General features: G+C 43.1%; 1 long non-coding RNA gene across 1 annotated transcript; it reads right to left on the bottom strand.

Annotated features, from left to right (window-relative positions):
- Positions 1-495: 495 nt before the first annotated feature.
- LOC102290483 lies at positions 496-1,747 on the bottom strand. The gene is made up of 3 exons (XR_001337114.2): positions 1,719-1,747; positions 1,454-1,516; positions 496-1,134 (listed from the first exon to the last, which is right to left on the bottom strand). It is a non-coding gene; the product is annotated as an uncharacterized LOC102290483 (long non-coding RNA).
- Between the last annotated feature and the right edge of the window lie 5,734 nt (positions 1,748-7,481).

The following is a 7,481-nucleotide window of genomic DNA, read 5'->3' on the forward strand; positions in this document are numbered from 1 at the left end:
TCCCCCCCCCCCTTCTCTCCCTGGAGCCCTGGACCCCCTCCCAACTCACTGTACATATATTTTGCACTAAGGTGATCCCCATTGTAAATAAATCCCCTTTTGTGTTTCCTTGAAAAGAACTGTCTGCGCGTGAGTCCGTTCAGTAGCCATGACAGTAAGTGAGATTAAACTGAAAGACAGAACTGGCTGACCTCCGTGAGAAAGGTGTTACCTTATATTACAAGGGGGGAAATGATAGGCATACTGTACATAACTGCAAAACTGAGGGCAAAGAGAGGGAGCCTTTCAGGTCTGGCATTAGACTAAACTTAGGTAAAATATTTCTTTATAACCAGCATAAGCTAATTTTTGGATGATTTTCTGCTAAAACCATATCCATATGTGCAAGTTTGTTTTCCAAATGAGACATCAACACCAAATGCAAGAATGATGTTTTCAGTATGGAGGTAGAAACAGTAACATGGCTCGTGTGTCATTAGTTAAAACAGAGTTTATTCAAAATGCTGAGCAAATTTTAGGGTAAAATATACATAAACACAGAAAGAATCCCAATGTTGCACTTGCTGCATTTTTACATGCCACAGTTTAGCATATGTTGCTCAATGTGCATTCACTCTTGTGACTCTCGTCCTAGATTATTATTTTGGATAATGTCATCTGATTCTGATGGCTCATCATGAGACATTTTGGATCTGTCCCTAACTTCATCTACCCCAGACAGTCTCCAACCTCTCCCAGCAACTGGTGTGAAAAGGTTAAAGGAGCCTTGGCCCCTACCAGTCATGTTACGTACAGTAAATTAACAAGAACTACAAAAAGAATTGGAAACAAAAAAAATACGAAAGTGCTTATCACCCAGAAAAATACAATACATGTAAATGTAGCCCAGTTAAACTCTAACACGTGTATCTTGGAGAAATGCCTACTAACAAAACACTGAGGATTTTTTTGAAAAGGATCCACAAGATAATTTGGCTGATATCGCAGGTGTCAGAAGTGTCCAGCTCAACCTCAGCGATCGGCAGCGGCTGATCAGATCAATCCGGGTCACGGCACCACTTTTATGTAGCAGATTTCAAATGGTTGACTGCGTTGTGACGACAGACACAGACTGGCTGGAAACTGGATTTATTTCTAAAAGACAAAGTGCAGCAGCAAAATCAGTGTCACACAGCAACAGCAGGCCTCTCCTCATCCCAGTGTGGAGTCCATGCAGCACTGCTTACAATATATAAAAGAAAATACAATCCATCAAAACAACAGTGTGGTTTCTCTCAACAGCCACTAATAATAACTTGTAATATTTAAATCCCCAGTAAGATGGATCAATTACACAATACATGTTCAAACAACTTTAACTTTTCCCAACATGGCTGAAAATACTATTCAGTGTGCAGCCTCAGGTCATGAACTCATTATACACATGAAACAAAACCTATACATTTACACATACCTAAAAGACAAAGTGCAGCAGCAAAATCAGTGTCACACAGCAACAGCAGGCCTCTCCTCATCCCTGTTTAGCACAAGTAAGGAACACACAAACGGATGGTGTAACAGATAAAATGCAGTTCCAATTACTATTTTTCTCATTCAAAGCAATCAAAAACACTTTGGGAGCATTTAGCCAAAAGAACTAATACTTAGCAAAGACAAATACACCAAATTTAAACGTATAATTTAGTACAGGGAGAGGAGCTATAGAAAGTGTGCCTCACCAGTGTGGAGTCCATGCAGCTCAGGCTGGGAAACCCCACACATGCAACATGTTTACAAGTGGCGTCACACTGATTAATGCCCCACTTCAACAGTGACACGTGGAACCTTAGTGTAGATAACCTGCTGTTAGTTTGGTATTTTGTCCTAATCCGCTTGCCGTACCTCCGTGTAGGTGTGTGTATGTTTTGAGTGGTATAGGCGCCATTCCGTTATTGAATCCAAGCATGTAAGTTCTCTGCTGCTGTGCTGGTTAATAAAACCACGTTAACTGAGATTACTGCTTCATCATTATCATACTGGTGAACATACAACATGGTGTCAGAAGCGACGGAACACGTACTTCGTAGTTGACGGTATTTTTTTCCCGTCTCAAGTCTATTTTGTGGGTGCGTTTTTTGTATCCGGACTGCAGACAACATGGCGGAAGGATTCAGGAGGCCCGACCCGCTTGTTTTCGATGGTAATGTTGCTGAAAATTGGCGCATTTTTGAGCAAGAGTATGACATTTTTATAATAGGACATTTGCTCAACTTAGCAGGTCCCGAAGCTATAGAACGGGAGCGGTCTTTTGTTTACGCGCCAGAAGTGAGAGAGCCCGGCGATGGAGGACGAGTTCTCATTCCTGCAGAATCGAAGGAGGATCCTGAGTGTCTCAAAAAGAAATTCAGACAGATGTGCAGCCCTCAAACCAACGTCACGATGGAAAGACACAAGTTCAATGCTATGTAAGTGATTTACGGATTAAAGCAAAAAGCTGCAGATTTGGCGATCTGAGTGAAGAACTAATAAGAGACAGACTAGTTTGTGGCATCAACAATGACAATTTAAGGAAAGAGCTACTGCGTGATAGTGATTTAACGCTAGCAAAAGCCATATCTGTCTGCCAGATTCATGAAATGACTGAAGAGCATAATAAAACACTTGCTTTTCCTCAACAATCTGCATCAAATGTTGATGTGCTCCAGCCCAAATTTACAAGAAAGCACAGAGGAGATAAAATGAAAATACAAGGAGACAGGTCTGAAACACAGCATGTTACTAACTGTACTAACTGTGGGGGCGCTCATGCTGCAAAAAAGAGCAAATGTCCAGCTTTTGGGCATGTCATGCATGCAAAAAGTGGAATCATTTTAAGAAACGGTGCAGAGCTGTTCAGCCTACCCAAAAAGTAGCAAGACGCAGAAAGTCAGTTCATCATGTGGAACCAGAACAAGCTGATCACAGCGGAGATGACACCTTCTACGTTGATGGTGTAAATCTTCAATATGCAATCCATGCGACTGATGTGCATGTGGAACACAAAGAGGAAGTTTTTGTCACCCTACAGATTAATGGGATTCCTGTTGAGATGAAGGTGGACACAGGTGCTAAATGTAATGTGCTTCCCAAGAAAACGGTTAACATTATAAGAGCAGATAAACAAATGAAAGCACACCCCAAGTCCGTTAACCTAATAGCATTTGGAGGCAGCAAGATTCAAACCTCAGGTGTAATTAAGCTGCAGTGTTTTCTGCATGGACAGCCACATGTGTTATCATTCTTTGTTATTAATGAAGATGTACAGCCAATACTTGGACTGTGTGCATGCAGAGAAATGGGGCTTGTATCATTCAGCAATGACGTCCACCAATTGAGCACGTCTGCAGATGACCTGTCACAACAGCTTATCACAGAATACAGCGACTTATTTTCTGATGAGCTTGGGAGGTTGCCAGTCACCTATCGCATGACACTGAACCCAGATGTGAAACCAGTTGTTCACCCAGCACATCGCATCCCTTTGGCCATGAAAGACAGGGTCAAGGCAGAGCTGGTCAGGATGGAGAAATTAGGCGTCATTACTCCCGTCTCAGAGCCGACAGACTGGGTGTCTTCCATGGTAGCCACCAACAAGAAGGGCAAAGATGAAACCAGGATATGCATAAATCCTCGAGATTTAAACACTGCTCTGAAAAGACCACACCATCCCATGCGCACAGTAGAAGAAGTGGCTGCAATAATGTCAAATGCTACTGTGTTCTCTGTTTTGGATGCTAAGAACTCTTTTTGGCAGGTGTCATTGGATCAGAAATCATCCATGCTAACCACCTTCAGCACTTGTTTTGGTCGTTACAGGTTCCTCAGAATGCCTTTTGGTCTTAACGCTGCCAGCGAGGTGTTTCAGAGCGACATGGAGCAGATATTCGCTGGATATCCATGTGCCATCATTGTTGAAGATATACTCATCGGCGGAAGAACCATGAAAGAACATGACGACAACCTGAGAAAAGTCCTTGATCGTGCCAGAGAAGTAAACCTGCGACTAAACCCATTAAAGTGCAAATTCTGGCTGAATCAGGTCAGTTATGTCGGACACATTTTCACAAGCGAGGGGCTTAAAGCAGACCCTTCCAAGAAAGCCGCAATCAAAGAGATGCCAGTTCCAACAGATGTCCAAGCCCTGCAGAGGTTCCTGGGGATGGTCAATTATCTTGGAAAATTCATTCCAAACTTCAGCCATCTGTCAGCTCCTCTGCGACAGCTCACACACAAGGACAGCGAGTGGATGTGGGACACACAGCATCAGACTGCGTTCGAAGCACTTAAAGAGCACATGTCTAATCCACCTGTTCTGTCATATTATGATGTCAGCAAACCTGTGACACTAACGTGCGATGCATCACAGTATGGTCTTGGTGCAGCTTGCTTACAGGAAGGGCGACCTGTGGCATATGCTTCACGTACTCTGACAGACACTGAAACCAGATATGCTCAGATAGAAAAGGAGCTGCTGGCTGTTGTTTTCGCATGTACAAAGTTTCATGACTACATTTATGGCAAGCCTGTGGTCGTAGAAACAGACCATCAGCCACTAGTCACCATACTAAAGAAACCTATTCACGCTGCACCAGCCAGATTACAGAGGATGTTGTTACGGCTCCAAAAATACAACATCACCCTCACATATAAATGTGGAAAACACATGTATCTGGCTGACACACTGTCTCTCCCAACAGCTCCACTTCCCAGCAGTCTGAAGAAGAGGACAACTTTGGTGTCATGACGGTGAGCTGCATCTCTTCTTCACGCCTGGAGGAACTTAAAGGACACACAGCTGAGGATGAGACACTGCAAGCACTCAGCTCGCTCATCAAACATGGTTGGCCACAACGACTCCACAACCTTCCCTCAGCAGTTCATCCATATTTTCCTTTCAGGGATGAGCTGATTGTGGATGACGGCATCATTCTTAAAGGTTCCAAAGCTGTGATCCCAAAATCACTGCAAGGAGACTACATCACCATCGTGCACAGAGGACATCCCGGCGTAGAAGCTACCAAGCGGAGAGCACGGGGATTGTCTTCTGGTCGTTCATGTCAAGAGATATTGAGCAAACAGTTACTTCCTGCTCGGTGTGTAACAGCACTAAACAAAAAGAGCCCCTTCATCTTCATGAAGTTCCAGAGCTTCCTTGGTCAACTGTGGCTACAGATGTCTTTGAGTGGCACTATTTAGTAGTAGCCGACTCATACTCAGGCTGGTTTGAGATTGATCGTGTGTGCAAACCAAATCCAAGATATAGGGATTAATTTGGTGCTAGTTAAAAAACACAGAACATTTTCAGGTTTGATGTTTGAGCCAACAGTAACTGATGTCAATGCCTCAAGATAAATTCTGTTTGAGGTGTTTTTCAGTTGTAATCATATTTTACTTTATACAGCAAAATGGTATTTTTGTCATGTTTATTTCTTCCATCTGCTTGCAAATTTAAATGTTCCTAAGGGTCAGCGTATGTCACCTTTTATGCTGTGAGTTTTATTATTCAATATGCACTAAACTTTATATCCGGTTGGGGAAGTACTAAAGAAGGGGGATGTAGATAACCTGCTGTTAGTGTTAGGTGTGGCTGTGTGCAGACAGGAATAGGACCCAAGGTGCAGACTCCGGAGACAGAACTTAAACCAAAACAGCTTTAATGCTGAACGCAAACATCATTACGAGACAAGGGGAAGCAAAACCAGACACATTAACATCAGACATGGACTTTCAAAGTAAAACAGGAAACATAACACAGACTCACTCACAGGCAGGCACTATAACAAAGGGAACAGAGATGTGGGACCAGAGCAGACACAGACACTGACTGGATGTGGGGATACAGCAGACAGCGGAGACAGCAACATGACACAGACAGAAAACCAGAACACCAAAACTCTAACCAAATCCCACCCAGAGAACCTAAACTAAGAATAATCCTAAAACCCATAAAGCAAAGCTAGAATATAATGAAATAACAAAATCAAAGAACCAAAAACACAAAACACTGGGTCAACGACCCAGGGACCCTAACAGTTAGTTTGGTATTTTGTCCTAATCCACTTGCCGTACCTCCGAGTAGGTGTGTGTATGTTTTGAGTGGTATAGGCGCCATTCGTTTAAGGAATCCAAGCATGTAAGTTCTCTGCTGCTGTGCTGGTTAATAAAACCACGTTAACCGAGACTACTGCTTCATTATTATCATACTGGTGAACATACAACATGGTGTCAGATGGGATAGAACACGTACTTCGTAGTTGACGGTATTTTTTCTTCCCGCCTCAAGTCTTTTTTGTGGGTGCGTTTTTTGTATCCGGACTGCAGACAACATGGCGGAGGGATTCAGGAGGCCCGACCCGCTTGTTTTCTATGGTAATGTTGTTGAAAATTGGCGCATTTTTGAGCAAGAGTATGACATTTTTATAGCGGCGGCACACTCTGACAAGCCAGCGCGCACACAAGCCTACATATTGCTCAACTTAGCAGGTCCCGAAGCTATAGAACGAGAGCGGTCTTTTGTTTACGCACCAGAAGTGAGAGAGCCCGGCGATGGAGGACGAGTTCTCATTCCTGCAGAATCGAAGGAGGATCCTGAGTGTCTCAAAAAGAAATTCAGACAGATGTGCAGCCCTCAAACCAACGTCACGATGGAAAGACACAAGTTCAATGCTATGTAAGTGATTTACGGATTAAAGCAAAAAGCTGCAGATTTGGCGATCTGAGTGAAGAACTAATAAGAGACAGACTAGTTTGTGGCATCAACAATGACAATTTAAGGAAAGAGCTACTGCGTGATAGTGATTTAACGCTAGCAAAAGCCATATCTGTCTGCCAGATTCATGAAATGACTGAAGAGCATAATAAAACACTTGCTTTTCCTCAACAATCTGCATCAAATGTTGATGTGCTCCAGCCCAAATTTACAAGAAAGCACAGAGGAGATAAAATGAAAATACAAGGAGACAGGTCTGAAACACAGCATGTTACTAACTGTACTAACTGTGGGGGCGCTCATGCTGCAAAAAAGAGCAAATGTCCAGCTTTTGGGCATGTCATGCATGCAAAAAGTGGAATCATTTTAAGAAACGGTGCAGAGCTGTTCAGCCTACCCAAAAAGTAGCAAGACGCAGAAAGTCAGTTCATCATGTGGAACCAGAACAAGCTGATCACAGCGGAGATGACACCTTCTACGTTGATGGTGTAAATCTTCAATATGCAATCCATGCGACTGATGTGCATGTGGAACACAAAGAGGAAGTTTTTGTCACCCTACAGATTAATGGGATTCCTGTTGAGATGAAGGTGGACACAGGTGCTAAATGTAATGTGCTTCCCAAGAAAACGGTTAACATTATAAGAGCAGATAAACAAATGAAAGCACACCCCAAGTCCGTTAACCTAATAGCATTTGGAGGCAGCAAGATTCAAACCTCAGGTGTAATTAAGCTGCAGTGTTTTCTGCATGG

The sequence above is a fragment of the Haplochromis burtoni genome, unplaced genomic scaffold, assembly GCF_018398535.1.
Source record: "Haplochromis burtoni strain Fernald_Lab_line unplaced genomic scaffold, NCSU_Asbu1 Contig_301, whole genome shotgun sequence".
NCBI lineage: Eukaryota > Metazoa > Chordata > Actinopteri > Cichliformes > Cichlidae > Haplochromis > Haplochromis burtoni.